The sequence below is a fragment of the Culex quinquefasciatus genome, chromosome 2, assembly GCF_015732765.1.
Source record: "Culex quinquefasciatus strain JHB chromosome 2, VPISU_Cqui_1.0_pri_paternal, whole genome shotgun sequence".
Classification (NCBI taxonomy): Eukaryota; Metazoa; Arthropoda; class Insecta; order Diptera; family Culicidae; genus Culex; species Culex quinquefasciatus.
This window is the reverse complement of record NC_051862.1, coordinates 47,417,288-47,438,468: the sequence shown is the minus strand read 5'-3', so window position 1 is coordinate 47,438,468 and position 21,181 is coordinate 47,417,288. Positions and strand designations below refer to the sequence as shown.

The 21,181-nt window shown below is 33.0% G+C and overlaps 1 long non-coding RNA gene and 3 other non-coding genes across 4 annotated transcripts; 1 reads left to right on the top strand and 3 right to left on the bottom strand.

The window, feature by feature from the left end:
• Positions 1-14,339: 14,339 nt before the first annotated feature.
• On the bottom strand, positions 14,340-14,412 carry Trnak-cuu. Its single transcript has one exon. It is a non-coding gene; the product is annotated as a tRNA-Lys (tRNA).
• Positions 14,413-14,872: 460 nt separating this feature from the next.
• Positions 14,873-14,946, bottom strand: Trnan-guu. The gene has a single exon. It is a non-coding gene; the product is annotated as a tRNA-Asn (tRNA).
• Positions 14,947-15,566: 620 nt separating this feature from the next.
• LOC119767912 lies at positions 15,567-20,381 on the bottom strand. The gene is made up of 3 exons (XR_005277787.1): positions 20,348-20,381; positions 15,684-15,775; positions 15,567-15,624 (listed from the first exon to the last, which is right to left on the bottom strand). It is a non-coding gene; the product is annotated as an uncharacterized LOC119767912 (long non-coding RNA).
• Trnan-guu lies at positions 16,281-16,354 on the top strand. The gene has a single exon. It is a non-coding gene; the product is annotated as a tRNA-Asn (tRNA).
• Positions 20,382-21,181: the final 800 nt, after the last annotated feature.

The window sequence follows — 21,181 nt, the reverse complement described above, 5'->3', positions numbered from 1 at the left end:
GAAGGTATTTGTTGCATTCATCACCTTACTGCGGAAATGCTATAAAATCAAAAGTTCAAAATGAACTTCTGGTGTTTTTTTTTAAAGGTCCAATAAACCAAATTTCCAGTTTTTGCTTTTTGGGTGTTTTTGAAACCGCCTTGAGTCAGGGGTATTGGAAAACACCCAAAAAGCAAAAACTCAAAATTTGGTTTATTGGACCTTTTCAAAAAAATCTCCAGACTTCTTAATTCGATCTATCAAATTCTGAGCAAATGAATGTGTATGTTGATTAAAAAATTGTCACTCGATTATCGCGGCACTGTCTGAACCCATTATGCCCATTTTTAACTCATTCGATCCGTATCGAGGTTTAAAGACGCTATTAAAAATTATAGCAAAGCAATCCACTTTAACGACCCCGGGTCTTTTGTGGGCTTCTGCTCATTTCTAGGCGTCCGAAGGTTATGTGTGGTGAGTCACTCAAAACCTCTTTTACGCAAATGGACCGACGTTTTACTTCCCCATCCGATAGAAGGCCACTAGGATAAGGCGGGAATCGAACCAGCGCCCCATAGCAACTTAGGGATCGGCAGCCGAAGCCGCTAACCACAGCGCCACGAGGCCCTCCCGATTAAAAATTATAACGTTCAGTTAAGTACTTCAAAAATTATTCTGAAAAAACGATCTTGACTAAAGTTCGGAAGATTGTAGGAAGGGCAGTTTTTGTAAGATAACTCGTCATGTTATACATTTTGAGAAAGGTAATTTAAAGACCTTTTTAACGAACCCAAAAGCTTGAAGTTGTGCATGATTCGATTATCCGAAGTCCTTTACAAACCTTCGGATAATCGAGTCAGGACTGTGTTACATCTGGGAATGAATCAGAAAAAATGTTTTAATTTACATCATAAAAGAGGTAATATTAAACCTTCAAATGTAGAATTTTTTTAACAACAACAAAAAAGGTTATAGGACCTTTAAAAACTCAATTAAACCTCCCACATTTACTATTTTTTACTTTGTACTTTTTTTTATGTAAAGAGACTACATTTTTTTAATTGACGTTTGATTAAACTTTTTTTCAGGTGAGCCAGTTTCAGTTAATAGTGTTGTCGAAATATGCATTAGTAAAAATTACATATCGGATGGAATAGGAAATAAAATCTTTGCCATAATAATGATAATTGCATACACAGTAAAAAAATCATGACATTATAACATCTGATACGGGGCACATCTTTCATGTCAGAAAAAATGTGAAACTTTACCGCTGAAAATTTGTAATTTTACCACTTTTCTTGAGTAATGCCGCTTTTTCAGTCTAAATTGAAGTAAAGTTATATCTAAGGCTACCAACTGTACGGAATTTTTCCTCACCGTACGGATTTTCGACTCTCTCCGCGAATTTTTATCAGGCCGGAATTTGTGTACGGAATTTTTCGCATTATACGGATTTGTACGGAATTACGACTTTTTTTTTAAATTGAATTGCTTTTCTGGTCTGGCTAAAACTTTTGCTAATAAGACAATTTTATTTAACTGTAAATTTGCTATACACAGAAAAAAATCTATTCTCGTAATCGTGAATTAAGTTCATGAATGTGGGAACCACGAAGGAATTTATTCATGAGTATGGTGCATTTGCACCATAAACGTGAATATATTCCTTCGTGGTTCTCGCATTCGTGAATTTAATTCACGATTTCGAGAATTGGCTTTTTTGAGTTGATTATCAATTATTGTTCTTTTCAAATTTCTTACAAAACATATTTATCCGATAAAAGATCCAAAGACTTTCTAAAGCATGTGAAAACCTGTAAACATTTTAATTACAAATCTAGAGCTTTCTTAGAAGGTCCTATAAGCTATTGCGTTTCGCATATTTTGGGACATTTTCAAAAAAAAAAAAAAGCTCTGGAAATGTTTTTATGAGAACGATGTTATTTTTAAAAGCAAACTTGACACTTCGAAAAATTTTAAACGATGAAAAAAATGGAATAACATTAACCCTCTACAGCCCAATTTTTTCGATTTTTTTTATTTTTCTAGTGTTTAGGAGGTCATTTTGAGCATCTTTTGTTCTACGAAAAACTTTACTTCTCTTGTTTTATGATTTTCTTGTTTCATTTTTAATATTTTAGTTTGCATTTATCTTGCTGAGTTATTGTTTGTTTTTGGTAGTATTCTATTCTACCACCTATCTATTTTTTCATGTTTTCATAGCCACTTTTTTCAATTTTTTGCTTGTTTTTCACATTTTCTGAAATAAAATGGCACCATTATCATTAAATTGTAAATAAATGCGTAGAGGCATAGTCTGGGACACTAGAAAAATTACTGCATACTTCTTTTTACAAAAAATATGGGAAATGTTAGTAAAAATATAGCCAAAGTTGACACCTAAATAAATTACATTTTTGAAAACATTGGCAAAGTCACATAAAACAAGTAAAACTTCCAACCCATAAATTTTCTAAAATTTGAAGAGTTCTTCTTTCCAACGCTTTTTAAAGATCAAAAATTGGTTGAAAAATGGATTTTCAGCGATTTTTTAAATTGAAGCCCGTCTAAGGGCGGGGTTTGGTTGTAGAGCGTTAAGGTTTGATTCAACAAATCGCGGTTTATTTTGTGAATATTTTAAAAAGTGCAAGTCATGAGATTCCAAATTTATATAAATTATTCCATGACAGTGTCTTTGTAATACCATGGTGTCGAATCGGCAAAGTGTACGGAATTTTGCTCAGCAAGAGTTGGTAGCCTTAGTTATATCAAAAAAGTGGTAATATTCCACCTTCCAAAATTACACATTTTGAAGTATGGAAAATTTGATTAACGAAATGAAAATGAAAAGAAAAAGGTACCTAAATTTCAGGGCTGTGGAGTTGGAGTCGGAGCCGGTGGAGTTGGGTCTTTTTGAGGACCCAGAGTCGGAGTCGACAAAACTCAAACAGCTGGAGTCGGAGTTGAACTCAGAATCGGCTAAATTTTGTGAGCTGGACTCGGAGTCGGAGCCGAAAATTTCAGATAACCTGGAGTAGGAGTCGGAGTTACCTGAAATTCAACAAAAAATATATGTTTTACTTGTTCAGTATTTGTTATGATGCAGGTTTATTCACTGCGTTGCCATTGTTTTCATTTTTAAAGAGATTTATCAGATGCCATCACACTCAAACCCCGATGGTTTGACATCAACTGTTGTCAAACGAACGGGGTCACTTTTTGTTTGACACCCCTTTTACACAAAGTTCACACACACAACCAAACGTTTGTTTTGATAGTGTGCGTAAGCGCCGTGTAAAAAGCAACAGTTCGTCACTTTTAAGTTTTTTTGTTTTAATAACGTTTAAAACATGTTATCTAGAGCCAACAATTTGTTGAAAGTTGGAGTCGGAGTCGGATTTGGAGTCGGCTAGAGTTGGTAGGCCGGAGTTGAATTCGGATTCGGAGTCGGTTGGAGCTGAAAGCCTGAGCCGGAGTCGGGGTCGACTGAACTCAGAAGGCTGGAGTCGGAGTCGGAGTCGCTTAAAATATGACCCGACTCCGCAGCCCTGCTAAATTTGGTAAAATCAATTTCTCCTCTCGTATCTCCAATAATAGCAATTTTAGCAATTGTGTTCGTCTAATTATGATTATTTAAATTTGAAAATGTTGAAAATCCAAAAACAACAATTTTTTTTGATAAAAAAGTCATTAATTTTGTTGTTTAATAACTTATGTGAAATGTGTGCCTAATTTAAGTTTGCAGGGCTACTGAATTGAGACTTTAAAATTGTTGTTTAAGGTTGATTACTTGATTTACTAACCAGTTCTTGAATTTTAATAGAGATTAACCTAATTAAATCTATATTGTTGTTACAAAACTCAGAACTTCAAATGAGCTTGATACAGAATCCAAGTTTTAATATTATTCCAATCATTCATTTAATTAAATTTTAATTGTTTTGATATATATTTTTAAATTTTCTTTAAAATAAATAGTTTTATAACAAAGTTCTGTTTGAACAAAAAAAAATTGTCATCTAAAACTGAAAAATTAAATTATGAAATATTGAATGAAATGAATGTTTAGAAATATAAAGTATTATCAAAACATCATTTGGTTGATAAAAATGTGTCTAAATTATCTTATAAAAGGTGTCCATGTGACCCTAAAAAGGATGTCAATGTTTCCTCACCAGGTATATGTCCAATTTACTCCATAGTGCAGGATGCTCAAAGTTTTTGAATAACGGGCCAAATTTAAAGCTCTCATAAGCTTGAGGGCCAAACTAGAGTAAAAAAATTAATCTATAAAACTGTAAAATATCATCTATCCGTTGAGGTTTTTTTTTCTAATTTCCAGCATTTTTAGAACATTTTTGTCATTTAATTAAATGTTCGTTTTGTACAAGAAGCTTCCAATCAATTGATTAATTTTTATTAAAATCAGAAAAATGGATGAAAAATGACAAAAATAAAAAAAAACATAAAAAAATATGATTGAAAAAAGTTGCAAAAAATCTCCACATAATCTAAACTAATATACTGATAGTGCAGAAAATGTTCTGTTGCATCCAAATTATTAAAAATTAATATTTAAATTTAATGGAATTTAAATTGCATTGTTACCATCCTGCTTTCAGAAAGATAACATCTCGACACAAAGCTAAAAGTTGAAGTTATGCCAAGATAATGAAAACCTTCTTTCTTCCTTACCGCACTTACTTAGACACTCAGACTTTTCACCCGCAATTTCGCATATGTTTCGGAAATATCATTAAATAAAAAAAAGAACCTGTAAACATACATCACAGTCGGTGTAACGTTCGATCCGTACACCACCATCCCCACCACACCAGGTGGCAGGTATATGACACACGTTTTATGACCCGACGAAACTCACTCGGCGCCCGTAAAAAAAGAATCCATCAAACACGGCGGGGCATCGACTTTCATTAGACGGGAACAGTTCTTTCCCGCTGGAAGTGCTCTTTTAATTAGTGCTCCCGGGGGGCGAGGGAATATTTTGATAGATGGGAGCACAGGTTTATATTCAATTTTGAAATTTTACTGTGAGCCACACATACACATACACACTTAATTTTGCACCATATTGACCATAAAGATGTTTTACTGCTCAAAAAAGATTTCTTTTGCATAAATGATCATAATATGATTTAATTAAAAATGTCAGAAATTCATTGAAACTTATTTTAATCAAAAATTCATATTTCACTAGTTAATTAGGTTCCAATAAATTTATGCTTGCCATAACATCGTTTGCCACATGTTTTTAAATTCCTTACTATTCCTCCAAAGCAACATTTATCAACTACCAGATGTTCCCGAATAAAGTCTGTAAATTCTCCAACCCAAAAAAGAAAACCCATACTTCAATCAACATAACTTATTGCTCTTTCTCAAACTTCCCACCACATCGCCGGGCGCCATCATCTGGTCCCGCATTTCGGTTACAAGACGAACCAAAAAAAACACACACTACATGCTGTAAGGCTGAATAAATTCATTCACAGTCGTCCGGGCGTCAATTTGACAGACTTACAATAAACTCGACTCTCTCGCGCCCTCGCGTAATGGAACCGAAACGTAACAAATTAATTTATGGCACCACCAGGCCTGGTTGATTTTCGGGCTGTATTTCCTTTTTCCTCACACTTTTTTTTATCGCACTTACCAATCATCTGTCTCAATGGGATACTTATTATTTTTAGGGAAATGCATTACTGAAAAAGTACATTAACAAGATGCGAAAAATTTGAGCAAGTTTGATGTTCAAATCTGGAATTTTATTTTAAAAGGTCCAATAAACACTTTTTTATTTATTGCTCTTTGATTTTTTTTAAAATAAATATGTCTTAATTAAACTTTCTTATAATAATCACATTTCTTTTACATGCTAAGTGGTATGGCCTAATGCTCTTCATCTTTGTTGTATTTTTCGTTTTATTATTGAGCAATTCCACCTCAAATCAAGATTTTTTCTGGTACCTTTGTACCCGACCCTCTCAGATTTTAATGAAACTTTGTAGACATGTTATCCTAAGCCTATATAAGCCATTTTTGTGTATATGGAGCCAATAGTACACAAAAATAACATTTGAGAAGGGCGTAAGGTATTTAAAAAATGTATTTAGCTATTTATAAATTACTGTAACTCGAAGCCGTTGCGTCGTATCAAAAAGTGGTCAAAGACAAACTTGTAGGAAATTGGACAGGCTTTCTGAAAAAAAAATACACTGAAACAAAAATACACGCCACTTCTATGAGATTTTTTGATTTTTAAATCTAAAACTCAAATTTAAAGGTGATGACACAATTTTTTTCGTTAAAAATGTTTGAGGAAATAGCCTTAAATGTGACAAAAAGACACACGAAAAATGCAGGGTGGTATGTCTCTCCTAAAAAAATACAAAAATCTTTTACTCAACTGTTTTTTTTTTTTTTTTTTTTGGAAAGTGGTCTTAGCTTCGAAATTTTGAAAAACAGGTAGTGGGAATCGATTCCTCAGACAATTTTGCATAAAAGTCTCCATATTGACCATTGTCCTATGTCCAATCCTTGGGAAGATGCAGCGGTTTAAAAAATAAAAATGTTGAAAAAACTTTTTTTTTTTGTACTTTTTGGCTATTTCTATATGACAGACTTGGTTTTCAGTCTCGTAAATATTTTTACCGGAAAGCTCGTCCAATTTCCCATTAGTTTGCCTGTGACAGCTTTTGATTTGACTCGATTTAATATTTAAGTAAGCTAATTTACTATCTAGGTTTCTACCACACTGAAAAAATGTTCTATTTTCAGTTGTTAGCAATTTAATTATGCTTTTATCTGTAAGCCTTTATATCCAATTGAAATGCTGTCAAAGACAAACTTATGGGAAATTGGACGAGCTTTCCGGTAAAAATATTTACGAGAATGAAAAGCCAAGTCTGTCATATAGAAATTGCCAAAAACTACCATGAAACCCGTTTTTTCAACATTTTTATTTTTAAAACCGCTGTATATTCCCAAGGATTGGACATAGCAAAAACAGAAAATTTGGTTTATTGGACGTTTCTCAACATGATAAAGTTTGTTTAAATCAATATGCTCAAATGTCACTGCAAATATTTTTCAAAGTTGATGTCACTTCCACCTTTTGAAAATCAGGAAACATAAAATATGTTTTCAAAAAATTTCAAAATTTTAATGCAAATACAAGTTTAATCAACTGAAAACAAACTGAAAGGCATTTTCCAGCGATGACAATCATCATAATTACCATATTTGGGCTATATTAAGGGACTTCAAAAAATATTTGCAACGCTCTGAATTGATTTTTTTTTAAATTATTGTTAGAAGTTTTCATGATTGAACTTTTTGAATTTTGATTATTTTAACAAATCGCAATGCTTTCATTAAGCACTTACATCCCGGGCAAAATGCAATATGCCATTTCAATAACAAATACTGTTAAAATAACAGAAATTGTTATGGAATATTCTTGAAAAATCCATTTTTGCATAAGGGTATAATAACAGTTTATGTTATCATAGCAAAATTTGTTATTGGTCTGATATTGGTTGAAATCAAAAACAACTTTGGAATAACGTTTCTTGTGATGGAAGAATATCTCCAAATGTTATTGGGATGATCGGATTAGTTGTTAAAATAACAAAAAATAATAACAAAGATTTGTTCGAAGAATAACTAAAAATGTTATTAGTCTGTTATTACAATAACAATCCAATAACAAAAAAATCATAACGACGAATAACAAATCTTGTTATAAATAACATATAATGTTATTGGCCTAGTATTTTCAAATAACAAAAAATGTTATTCCCAAGTTATTTCCGTCTGCTCGGGGTCCGATTTAAAAATGATAAAGTTTTAAAATAAACATTCAAAAAATGGCCTAAAGGCTTATGCCCTTTTTTAAAATGTTTTCATTAATTAATAGTCTGATGCTGAGATATTGGCATTTGAAATTTAAGTGCCGTTTGAGTGTCAACCAAAAACCCAATATGTTATAATTCTTATTTTTTTTTTTTTTTTGGGTCTATATTCGAGCAATCAAGATACATAGGAAATATTGGAAAGTTTTTGGATACCTTTATAAAAAAATATTTTCACGCGCAAATATTTTTGTGATACCTCGATAAAAAAAATATATTCACAAAAAAAACGACAAATGGCAAAATTTTTCGAAAAAAAAAATTGTTTTTTTTTCAAAAGCCTTAAAAAAATGTGTAAAGATGTTTTTGATTTCCAATCCAATTTTTTTTATAAAATGAAATATTTTTTGTAGTAAATTTCTTTTCAGCCGTTTGTTTTAAAGGCTGCTCCGCCAAATTTTGTTTGCTCTTTCTAAGCAAAAGCTCAAAAGTTGTCTATTGATTCTCTTAAACACATAAAATATTCAGTTTTTTTTATTTCGCATATTTTTGTTTTTTGTTATAAAATTTTGATTGAAAAATATTTTTTTTAGAGTGAACTGATTTTTTCAAATTGTCCTTACTTATTCTTTAAACCAAAGCCTTCAAATCAATCAAAATTTCGTTTTCAAGAAACAGATCGCAGAATAACGTAAAAAATAAAATCCGAACTACACAATAAAAAAAACTTTTATAATTACATTTAAGGAAACGATTTCCAAATAAAATGTGTTAATTTTAATGTTTAAGTTTTTATTAATGATAATTATATCACTTAAATTGCACATAAAATTATATTCAACCAACAAATTTTCAGCATACCAACATGAAAGTTTTTTACTGCGCACGGTGACGTCATTTTGAAAAGTTGCAGAAGAATAGAAGAGTTTTCAAAAAGCCGTAAGAGCCACCGTGACCTCCGACACTAATTTTCAATTTTCTCCAAATTGTAACAAAATTTCATTTATCTTTAACTTTGGGCATTTGAAGGAAGTGTGGATTAACAATCTCATGCATTTTTGAAATAGTTTTTCGTAAATTGGTCGAGTAACGATGCAAAAAGGGCTCTGTTTATCAATGGCTCTTACGTCTTTTTGAAAACTAATCCGATTATGAAAAATAACAAAAAATGACTTATTTCATGTCAAATTCAAAGTTTTTACATGATTTCTGTTTCCAGATGTTATTTTTATAATTTAAAAGTAGATATTCTGAAAAATTCACACCAAGAAGAGATTAAGTATGACTCTTAAACTACGCTAAGATTAAGAATGATTAAATCTAAGATGGCAATCAGAATGGTGCGATGAGATATTAAAAAAATGCATTTTTTAATTTAGGCCGTTGGAAATATTTTGAAAAGATTATTTAAAAAAACCTTAAAATTTAAATGAAATGGAATCTTTCGAACTATTTGAATACATTTCCCCGTTTTGATATTTACTTTGAGCATGATTGAAACAGCTTAAAAAATATTTTTATGTTTTCTTAAATTTCAAGGCACAGTTCCGCAATTATTTTTCACAGAACTTTTTTTCGTCGAATTTTTGTTTTTTTTTTTAAATTTAGTTATTTTTAAAAAACAATGCATTTTACTACACTATTTCCATTGAAATGTTTAAACCATGGTAATTATTTTTTTTATTATTTTATTTTTGCCAATTGGAAACGCCAATTTTTGCCAAAACAATTTCAAATGGAATATTAGCCATTTGGTTTTTAACATCGGCAGTCAAAAATAATCACTATTTTAATGAAATTCAAGTTTTGAAAGATGCGTTGAAACATTTTCTACGACCTGAAGCAAAAATCTCAATTTTGCTAAATGTGAATATGCCGTAATGCCGGACGTTTTGAATTTTCGCTTCACGTTTTTTGCGTTTCTTATTTTGATTATTAAAGTTTTCTAATTGAATTTTATGATTCATGTTTTGATTGCCTGGGAGGCTCAGAATCGGATTTCTAATGTTGAGCGGCGGAATTTAAAATTGGAGGTTAAAGAGAAATGTGATTTGTAAGCTGGAAAAACAGTGGTAGTTTTTGGCAAGCAAAACCGAAGTCAGGGACCATCGAGGGTGAGCTTGCTAGAAGTAGAGCTTTTTGAAGCTGCTGGTGAAAATTTCGGTGCTGTCGGGAGCGATTGACGCTGAATGGTGGTCGAGATGATCGAGTCAAAGAATTGGATTTATCTCTATGTTTCGGCCTAGATTGTTTCGTCCTATCCTGGTGAGCTTTTTGGATCTTCGTTTGATTTTCACGGAACGGAACGGACAAAAATATGGGAGTGGCCGTGGCTGACTGGTAACGGTGTTCCCTTTTGTAAGCGGATGGTCCTGGGTTCGATGCCCTCTACTCCCAACGAAAAAGTTAAAGACTTTAAAATACTTGAAATACGTAATATAAACTAAAAACCAAAGTCGCTCGAGGCGGGGATCGATCCCCGTTCTATGGATTGTTAAGCAAAATTGCTCATCACTGCGTCATCACGGCTTGGTGAGCTTTTATCCACAATTAGGAATACTGTTACTACCAACTAAATACGCGCTGGGTTTTTGTCCATTTGTCAGAGATCTGGAAGTTCTGAATAACGTTTAATTCCGATTGATGCAAACGTTTTTTTGGGCGGGGCTTGTCGGTTCAAGCTAAGGTACCTCACGCACGGCTAGCCTGCGTAGAAATGGGTCACCGAAGCTTGGCAGAGCTAACACTTTCCGAATGCCTATGCGAGTTAATTGCATGTATAGAATTTAAATCTAAAATACATGGAAACAACTCAATTTGTAAGAAGCGGCACACACATGTGAATATGCCGTAATGCCGTTCCTTTAATAATTTGGTTAATTTGGTTATGGTCGATGCATTAGCTAGACAAAAAAAAAACATGTTTAACAAAAAACAAAATATTTTAAGGGTTTTTATTTTCGATGAAAAATACGTTTTTCGGAAATTTGAGTTCGCTATCAAATTGGTCGTCCAATTTTGCATAAAATTCCCTTTGACACCAAATTTCCATCCCATCACCATTTCAGGCTGCAAATTATTGAAACAAGTCTTTTTTCGCATGTTCAAAAATAGAAGGGGTCGTACCGCCCGCGAGATATCGAAAAACGGTCCTCAGATTCGTGATCAGGGGCAAAAGTTACCCCTAAGGACAAAGTTTTACACAAATCAAAGAGGGGTCGGGGCATCTGCTGAGTGTGTTTGCGGAGAATGAGCCATTTATTATAGATGTACATACCATTATTTGATAGAAGAATAAAAAAAAATCAAAATGTTAAATATTAATGTTGTTTTTAATTGTTACTTTTAACGAAATCTACATTTAGTCTTTAACAAAAAAAAAAGAAGAAAAAAAAACAAATGCCACCATAACTTCCACAAATTTCAAGCAAATAATCCCAATTGCACATGTCCCCATTCGAAGTGGCAGGTGGGGCGTTCGGTTGTAATTCAACCTTTTATTGCACGTGTTTCACGGTACTGTTCGTTCGCAATTGCGTTCCACCCTGGCGATGCTCTCCGTGTAGGTGGTCCTACCTCCCTCCACCTCCACCTCCAATATTACACGCACGTGGTGTGTGTGTAACAGTCCTCGACCAAAAGTCACAAAAAGTGATACGTGAAATTAAGCGTACTCTGTGAAAGCAATGAACGCAGATCTGTAGTTTATGGTACTGGGTGCAATTATGTATACGATGTGGAGGGGGGCAAACCAAATGAGTCAAATCAGTTTGGGAGGGTTCAACCGTGGCTATGAGACCTGAAATGGGCCGAACCTTTTCATTGTTCGGTTTATGGTTTATGTCCAATAAATCATGGTTTCATGTTCAACTGTTTTAATTAAGGGATGGGAATTGCTGCAATAATATGTTAACTTTAAGTCCGTTAACTGAATTTTGATGAAAAGCTGACAATTAGATTAGATTTATAAAGATTGGTGATAAAAGTTTGACAATTTGTTTCAGATTTTACGAAAATTTCATTCATAATTTATATACCTCTAGCAGTTAACTGACAGAAACAATCGTCCACCTCGTATTCGTCAATTTACGTCACAAATAATCAAAAACTTCACATTTCACAGCTCTTCACCGTCACCTCACTATTGGCACTCTAGCAAACATTTCCACCAGGAACCATTTCTTCACCCCTAAAAAACACACACAAACAGAATCTTTATGGAAGCCAATTCCAAGCCAATGATCGTAAGCGTAATCGAAATCCCATATATTTACTGAGCCAAACTTCCATAAAATTTTCATTTTCTCATTTCCTGAAGCTGACCATCGTGGCCAGCACCCCCGCATCGGAGCCCCGACGATGAGGGAGCCATTTGAACTGGAATCGTCGATGCTGCGCTGCAACGCGGGATCCACGGCAACAACGACCAGGACTTGGAAAGCAATTTGTCCAATTTATATTGGCACTATCGAAAGTGTGCAGTTCCGAGGTGGGTAGTTCTCTGTGAATGCCAGAAATTGCTGATTTTTATTTGAAAAATATGTAGTAAAATTCATAAGAAAATTCAATTCTACAGAGAACTACTGCTGACCACTTTGGAAAAGCTGACTCCAAAAGACACGAATGGTCATAAAAATAAAGGAATTGTTCTTTTTTCCCCATCCAACTCTCTGTCCAGCAGAATCAAACCCAATTCGATTCCGAAGCTAGGCGGAAACCCAATTGCCGTCCATGAGCCAGCCAAATGGCCATTTCGGACAAATCCCGTTCCTGGGGCACCCTGGAATCGTTATCTCCCGGACGACCTCACCACTTTGCGAGGGGTGGGGGGAGGGGGATTCATCATCCAAAACAATAATCGGGGGGCGAGCTGGGGCTGTTGCATAACCTCGAGGGTCATAAAAATGGACAGAAACCTGGCTTAAATGCATCGCATGCGGTGTCCGTTGGCCAAAGTAAGCATTTTATGGTCACCAAAAGCGGAACCTTTCCCGTTTCGGTGCGGAACTTTTATGACACGCCGATGTGTCCACGTGTGGAAATGGGACAGGCAGGCAGTTACGTTTCCAAGGACAGACAAATGAAACGCGTTTGGTTGGGAATTTGGCGATTATTTGTTTTATTTTTGAGCTTCAACTTGTTATGAAAATGAGAAAAACGGGAAAATAATAAATTTAATGATTGAACATCAAATATTATATTATAACTTAAATTTAATATTTAAATGTGCAATGACCGATTAAAAAATTCTTCATGCATAATTTTCATAATTCTGGATCCTGTCACTAAATAATAAAGGTATCAATAATCTTAAGCTAATTTAACCCTCTACCGCTCAATTTATTTTTTCGAAGATTTTTATTTTTCCCGTGTTCAGGAGGTCATTTTGAGCAATTTTTGATTTACGAAAAACTTGACTTCTTTTGTTTTATGTTTTTCTTGTTTAATTTTTAGTACTTACATTTGCATTTATCTTGTTTAGTTTATGTTTCATTTTGGTAGTATTTGGCCTATTCTACCACCTTCTATCATTACATTTTGCCTATCTTATTTTGTCATGTAAACAGTAACTTTTTATTTTTTTTCACATTTTCTGCTAGAAAATAGCACCATTATCATTTAAATTGTAGAAATTTATTGATTTATAACTTTTCTTTAATTTTTATTTACGGTGGGACAATTTTGATGTAGAGAGTTAGAAGTACAAATGGCCGGAAGATGAAGTAATACGGATTCTCAAATAGTAGTTTATGCAACAAGTTGCAAAAAGAGGATTTTTTCAGCACGAGTCGTACATTTATCCAACGAGGTTCACCGAGTTGGATAAATACGAAGAGTGCTGAAAAAATCAAGTTTTACAACGAGTTCCATACAACATTTTTTGCAATTCCAAAAACACACACTGAGTGAAAATTTATTTAAAATTTTCATGTTTTTTGTCAATAAATCGTTTAAATAAAAAAAATGTTGAAAAGTGTTACTTTTCAAAACAAGTGCTGAAAAGTTCAACTTGTGAAAAGTGTTGCTATTCGATTCTGTTATTTTTAGTACAGAAAAGTAGGCTATTTCGTCGTTCAAGAATGACAGGAAAAGTAAATAGTTCCACGACGGAATTGCAAAAATAATATTATCGAATTTTGTGTGAAATTACCTTGCTTACATCTACAAAAAAAACATGATTTGGACCATAAATTGTGTCAAAAATTTCTTAATTTGTGTAAAAACTTTGTGTAAAAAAATGTGAATTTGATAGGTGTAATTTTAAAAGGTTGAATATTAACACTTTTATGATGTAATTAAACCTCAATTGAGACTGAAAAAGTGATGTTACACCAGAAAAGTGTTAAAATTACACATTTTTTCTGACATAAATGATGTACTTCTTCTCAGATGTAATTTTTACTGTGTAGTAGAGTTTTTTTTCTTACATTGGTAAACAAACATAAAAAAGAAATTATGAACTAAGCATCCAAAAAAGATACACGCCCAAAGTGGGGCTCGAACCCACGACCCTGAGATTAAGAGTCTCATGCTCTACCGACTAAGCTAGCCGGGCTGTTGAAATGATCTCGCGTCTGGTGAGTGGAAGTATTGTCTGCTTACTACTCTTGGATTCAAAAATATGATATTTCTTAATTGTGACATTTCACCATAACAACAACAATTAAATTAAGAAAACCAGAATTAACAATATATTATTTCTGACGGAAAATTCCAGACAGTTTTACTGGTTTTCTAAAGTATGCAATTAAATAATTAGATGTTTGTTAATAGGGACGTGGCGTTACATCGTGCTGCCATCTGGTTTTTTTAAGTGCAAGAGTGGAAAAGTGCTGAGTCATCGTCTAAAAATAGACGGCGTCCTATCTCGCCCAGCAAAATGAAGTCGATAAAGTAGTCGGTTTCGATGGAAAAAAAGTGGAAAATGTGAAAAATAGCGACGCCATCCCCCTATATTGTGTTTTACAAATTGCGCCTAAATTATCATACCAGATTAAGCTCTTCAAAAATGATCTCGCCCCCGGGTGGACTCGAACCACCAACCTTTCGGTTAACAGCCGAACGCGCTAACCGATTGCGCCACGAAGGCAGTTGATATAATGATGTTTTGTTATTTAGTTAGTTTTTTTCTGGATGACTACATGATACATTGAAACGCAATGAACACATTAAATTCCTTACAAACCACAAACACAAACAACGTGTCACGTGCTCGCTTGATTTAATTTATCAAACCACTAAGTAATTTAATCGCGCTCAACTATTTAGCAGCTCGTTCACGCAAGCACCGGTCTCTCAGTACCAAAACATTGTCGTGTTCCGTTCCGTTCAAACAAATGACGCAGATTAAAACAATTACACGTTCGCCGCCGTCATCGCGCCTCGTTTGCAGCAAAAGTGCATAATGTTCTCTGTCTGCCCACGACTGCATCTCATCTCAATAATTCAGTGCAGTTGAGCTAAGTGCATTGCATTGAACATCTCAAACTGCATTTAGAGAGTCGTCCACTAGTACTAGCTAGTAAGTTTATGCCACTTTGTTGCAGCATGTTTCAGTTCAAAATAGCAACTTTGTAAACAGTGCAATAATTGCTCGATTTGGCAGTGATATTTGGCAGTTATTGCACGAAACCTGTTAGATGGCTTTCAAAATGTAATGTTTTATTCAAATCCTATAAATGTGCAAATTTCAGTAATCAACGCGCACCTCTCCCGACTTGAAATCCATATTTGGCACACCTCCCCACAAAACACCCTGCGTGGGAGTCTGTAATAATTCTAGTTGTTTTTACGAGTGACACGTCGTTGAAGATATACAATACTGACCGGTAATGCACTGTTGCTGCTGCTGTTCTGGGCCATTAATTTTCGCTTCCACCTCAAGTAGAACGTAAAGTTGTTTTCCAAACATGCCTTTTCTGGAAAGCAAGAAAAAAAGAAACGCCGTAAAAATTCTAAACACTAAACCGTGGTGGCTACTGGCGAGCAGGTTTAAGGTTTATGGAACTGAACGCACTTTTGCCTGGAAATGTTGTTTTGTTTTGCTTTGGATTGAAGTCGATGGTTTCGCGATTTAATGGACTGTTTACGATTTCGAGGAGAAGTATTTGCACCCGCGCGGCACGCCAAGGATCAGAGGCAAAGATTTTTGTTTTGTTTTGCTACATAATTTGGTTCTCAGTAAATGAAACGTTTTTTAGCACTGATGTTTGGAACATCTGGAGAACATGTTTGGAGCATAATTAAAAGTTCTTTGGAAAATGTGGAATTTGTGATGTTTTGCTGAATTTGGAAAAATTAGATAGAACAGTATACTTAAACTAATAAAATAAGAAACTGCATGAACTACGAAAATCATTCGCATTCACAGCTTAAACAAAACAAGTATAAATAAATTATAACTTCTGAACCACAAACTCCGTGGCCTTCGTGGCGCAATCGGTTAGCGCGTTCGGCTGTTAACCGAAAGGTTGGTGGTTCGAGTCCACCCGGGGGCGATATTTCTTTTTGAACAGTTTATGTGCCATCCATAAATGACGTTATAATTGCAAGGTTTAAAACAGAAAAATCTCCCACTAATGCCTTATCATATCCTTTAAATTTATTTTGATCATTTTAAATGAAATGAAGTTTGTTCCTCAATAAGCAGTACAAATTCAATGTGAAACAGCGAGATTGCATGGTTTTTTATCAATTTTTTTACTAATTTGATCAAGTTTATTTTCAAATTCTTTAACAAATTTTAAAAAAATCTTTAAGTTCTGAAAACCACAGATTTTTTTTATTATTGAAAAAGAGTAGTTTATGGAATAAGAGAAATTTTTCAGCAATTCAGACAAACACCCTTTGAACAGCATTTTTAAGCAAATGCTAATAGTATGTAAAATACAAATTATCGTTCAATTAAAAACAAAAGTTGAAAAATATAACTTTTCCAAACAAGTGTTGAGAAAAGTAAGATGTTTCGTCGTTCGAGCATATGACTATATCCACGACGGAATTGCAAAAAAAAATTCCCCATCTAATTGACTCGAACATGAACAATCTTCATTTTTAAATTCGTTTCTTAAGCAAAATTAATGTTTAATAGTTCATTATTCATACAGCAATTTCTCAAAAAACAGCATGAATCGAGAAAACAAATCTTAGATCGAGCTCGAAATTTTTTTAGAGATTAATAAGCCGAAATAATTAGACCCGTTGCAACGCGTTGTGTTAGGGTGGTTTGAAAAATGATAATTTTTGTCAATTTTCGCAAAAACCACATTTAAAAAATATATTGTTGTTTGTTGCGTATATTTTGTCAACATTTTTCATACGATTTCTCACACCTGAAATTTACATTTCTGAAAGAAAAACGATTTTTAAATGTTTTTGGGGGCTAAATAGGGCATCTTTCTGAGTAAAGGATGCCCTTTCTACATTTATGAAAATAATGTGGTTTTTGAAAAAAATATCTCAAATTATGGGGAAATATTGTTAATTTTTGCAATTAAAAAATATTTTCAAACGAAAAGCACCCCTGCAAACAAATACTTTCGAAATGATGTGAAAATTTCTTTTTACAATTTTCTTTTGTTGACTTTGTTGCTATTACTGTTGAAAAAAAAATAAAGTTATAATTTTGTGAAGAGTTTGTTTTTCTCAGTGTCATGTAATTTTCTAACTTTTTTCAACTCGTGATATCTCGGAAACTGTTTTTTCGTTTTCCAGTATTCATGTTAAAAGTATGTTATTTATTCAATAAATAATTTCAAAATCAAAAAATCTATCCAGACATTGATATTTTTATACGAGAGTTTAAAGCACTTTCGCACTTGATTCTAAACATTTATAAAATTTTAAATATTTGTATTTTTTGGAAAAACTGATGGTACAAAAATGTTTTTTTATATCGAAAAAAAAAAATTTAGTACAAATTAAGAAATTTATAATTTAAATAAAATCTGCATAATTATAGAGAACCACAAAAAATGCAATTTTTTGAAAGGAATCCACAATTTTTAACTAAATAGTTTTGATCATAACCTGTAACTTTTCATAAGACACCAAATTTATCAGAGAGTTCCTGCTAATTATATTTTTGATTATTTTATGACGAGAATAAAACCCTAATAAGTTTTAAAAATACTTTTCTGCTGAGGACGACAAGCGAAGCCAATACAAATTTTATTTTGAATTTTTGGCTTCCCCACCATCAGTTGGCAAAATTAAAAAATAATTTTAATTTTAATTTTCATTGCAAAAAACACTAGACTCTAAACCAGGGGTGCCCAACCTTTTGGCCCTGCGGGCCAGATCTTATGTTTCTGAAGCAGTGGCGGGCCAGAACTAATATTTGATAAAAGCTGAAGAAGTTAACACATTTTTGTTAAATTTTTATTATTGGGTTCTTTTAAAGAAAATAAATAAAAGAACTAGTGTTGCAAATAAGATTCCTAAATCTTGATTTTAAGAATGAAAAACAAGGGTAACATTCAAAAATGAGTTTATTTGAGTTATTTTATTTCTTGTTTGTTTAAAATTGTAGAGTTATTGTTTTTAACGATTGCAATTTTTATTTAAAAAAAAAACATTCAAATTTCAATGGTCGTTGCAATTTTTTAAGTTTAATTTCCTCAACACTACGATATAAAAAAATCAATGAGACATGATAAAAAAATTTCAAACGAAATTTGGATTCGAATATCCCTTTTAAAAAACAAACTTTTCTGCGTTTTTGTGCACCTTTATTCAAATATTTAAAAAAAATATATTTCAAAATGATTTTAAAAACAAGCTAAATTTAAAAAGTGTTAAAAAATATGTATTAAATCATTTTTAATTAGTTATTTTCCAAATTCAAGGTTTATGAAAAAAATATATTTTTGCTCTTATTTCATGCCCCATTGAGACATTATTTTTATATTTTTAAAATATTGGCCGCGATCTATTCTCAGTATGAATAATTTGCCTTTTTAAGCTTCATTAAAAAAACTTTATCACTGAAAAGTTGTTCTGGAAAAATTCATTAGCTTTTGCTTACTTATTTATTTAAAAGTACAGAAAAAAGAAAAAAAATCAATTTGAAGTAAACACGGTAAAAACCGAAAGAAATTCAAATTTAGTGTCTTTTTGTACATTTCTGGACAACAATCCAAGTTTTTTCATAAATTTCACAATTTTACGAAATGGATCATTTTGTTTTCTTGCAAAATTTCTAGTTTGGAAATATCTATGTAGAAATTACAAGAACTAAATTCAAACATGAAGAATGTTGTTATAATATTATAAAATTTGATCTAAAGATTATTTTTTTTAATTCAGACAATCAATTTATTTATTCAATATTTTATAAAGAGCCTTAGGGCCGGTCATAGAATTATTTTGAAAAGCCGTCGCGGGCCGGATGAAATGGCTTCAAGGGCCGGATCCGGCCCGCGGGCCGGACGTTGGGCAGGCCTGCTCTAAACTGTTAATATTTTATTCTTTCTGAAACAAACAGTGTACATTATCAACATTGTGATTATCTCAAAATCTGTAACTTGGGATATATTTTCTGATTAAATTGATGTTTTCGGCAAAGATTAAAATAAAACAGTTTATGAAAACAGATAAAATATTTTAAAAGTTACTTTTTTTCATTATTGTATTTCTACTAAGGCCGTTGCAAATATTTTTCAAAGTTTATGTCACCCCCCCCCCCCCCTCCCCTTCAAATCTAATCCGAAAAATCATGGGTCAAAAAAATATTTTTTCAAAAAAATATAAAAATTTCAATGGAAATAGAAGCCTAACCAACTGAGAACAATCTCAAATGCCTTTTTCTGCAGTGATAATCATATTTAACATGCTTGGACTCGTTTAAAAATATTTTAAACTTTTATGAAATTACAATGTACAGCACCGCAAAAACTTTTTTTCCGCACAAATAAAATTTTGGAAATCAATGATTGCAAAACTACAGGACAGGTGTATGATGCATTTTAAAACACCTTTTTCATTGAAATGTTGACACCGTGGCCTGTAATTTCAATTTTTAGCTTTTTTTTGGTTTTATGTTACAGCTATTTGTGGGTTAATTACAGCAGAACAAATCTGCTACATATTGCATGATAAATTTTTAATCACTTTAGGGTTTAGGGTTTTTTTTTAATTTAATTTATGAGCCATGGTTTTAACATTTGAATAAAAAAAGTTTTTTTGAATGCATTATAAATTTTGACAAAAATATTATTGACAATTGACGAAAATATTATTTTTCGCAAAAAAAAAAATGCGGTGCTATGCATTGGAATTTTATAAAAAATCAAAAAAGATTGTTCTCAGTTGATTTCACTTACCTTATTTTTTATTCAATACAGAGTTGGTGGCGTAATTACATCATATCACCACATGAAAATTAAATTAATCTAATTAAATATCTATTATAGTAAACATAGCACAAACTCAACATTGTCTAAATTGCCAATAACACGTTCCTTCCATGTTTAATCCTCCATCAAACTCACCTAACATTTCAAATAATCCGTTGACACCTAATCAATCCCGCCACTTGCGCAGCTACTTGCAGTAACGCACACAATAAATGTCAACTCGCTGTTTTCCGCCAAGTGAAAGCCAAACGCCTAGGCGCCATCATCATCACACCACCTCACACAGCTGTTGGTAACAAATTTAGACAGTCATTTATCTGCATTCTAGGAAGTTATCACCGCTACAAGGTAATTGGGAGGAATTTCAGCGAAATGACGTCGTTAAATTTCTATTGTTTGTGTTTTAAGGATGAAGTATCATAATATATTGTGTTATTTCACATGAATTTCGTATTGTGCCGCAATTTAAGATTTCCAAAATTGACCAACAATTCTGAAGACTTCCTAACTGAACCATTTTTCCTCCTTAAAAATTCCTAAAGAAACATGACCTTCCCCTCAAGACCAAAAAGTTCAACGCAGCTGATTTTGATTGCCAACTTTTGCCCTCTGGCCTCATCATCACGACACGTGCTACTAATGAGGGAAGGAATCCCACGCGCGCACACCCCCCCACACACACACACATTACTCTGGGGTTTTTGAGGAAAGGATGCCAAATTTGATGGGCCACCGCTGCCTGCTTCCGGGGTGCTGAGGCAAGAAAATGTTGAAACGAGATGGGCTAGAAATTGTGCGAGTAAATATTTGTGGAATTCTTGACAGACTTTGAAGGAGGTTTGGACTTGGGTGCGGAATAAAGGAGGCACGTGGCTGTTTAAATTGTGAGTTAAAGATATGAAAATTAAACTGATTTCTTGAAAATCTATTTAAAATTTGTGAAATTTAAAGAATAAAAGTAGAAAAGAA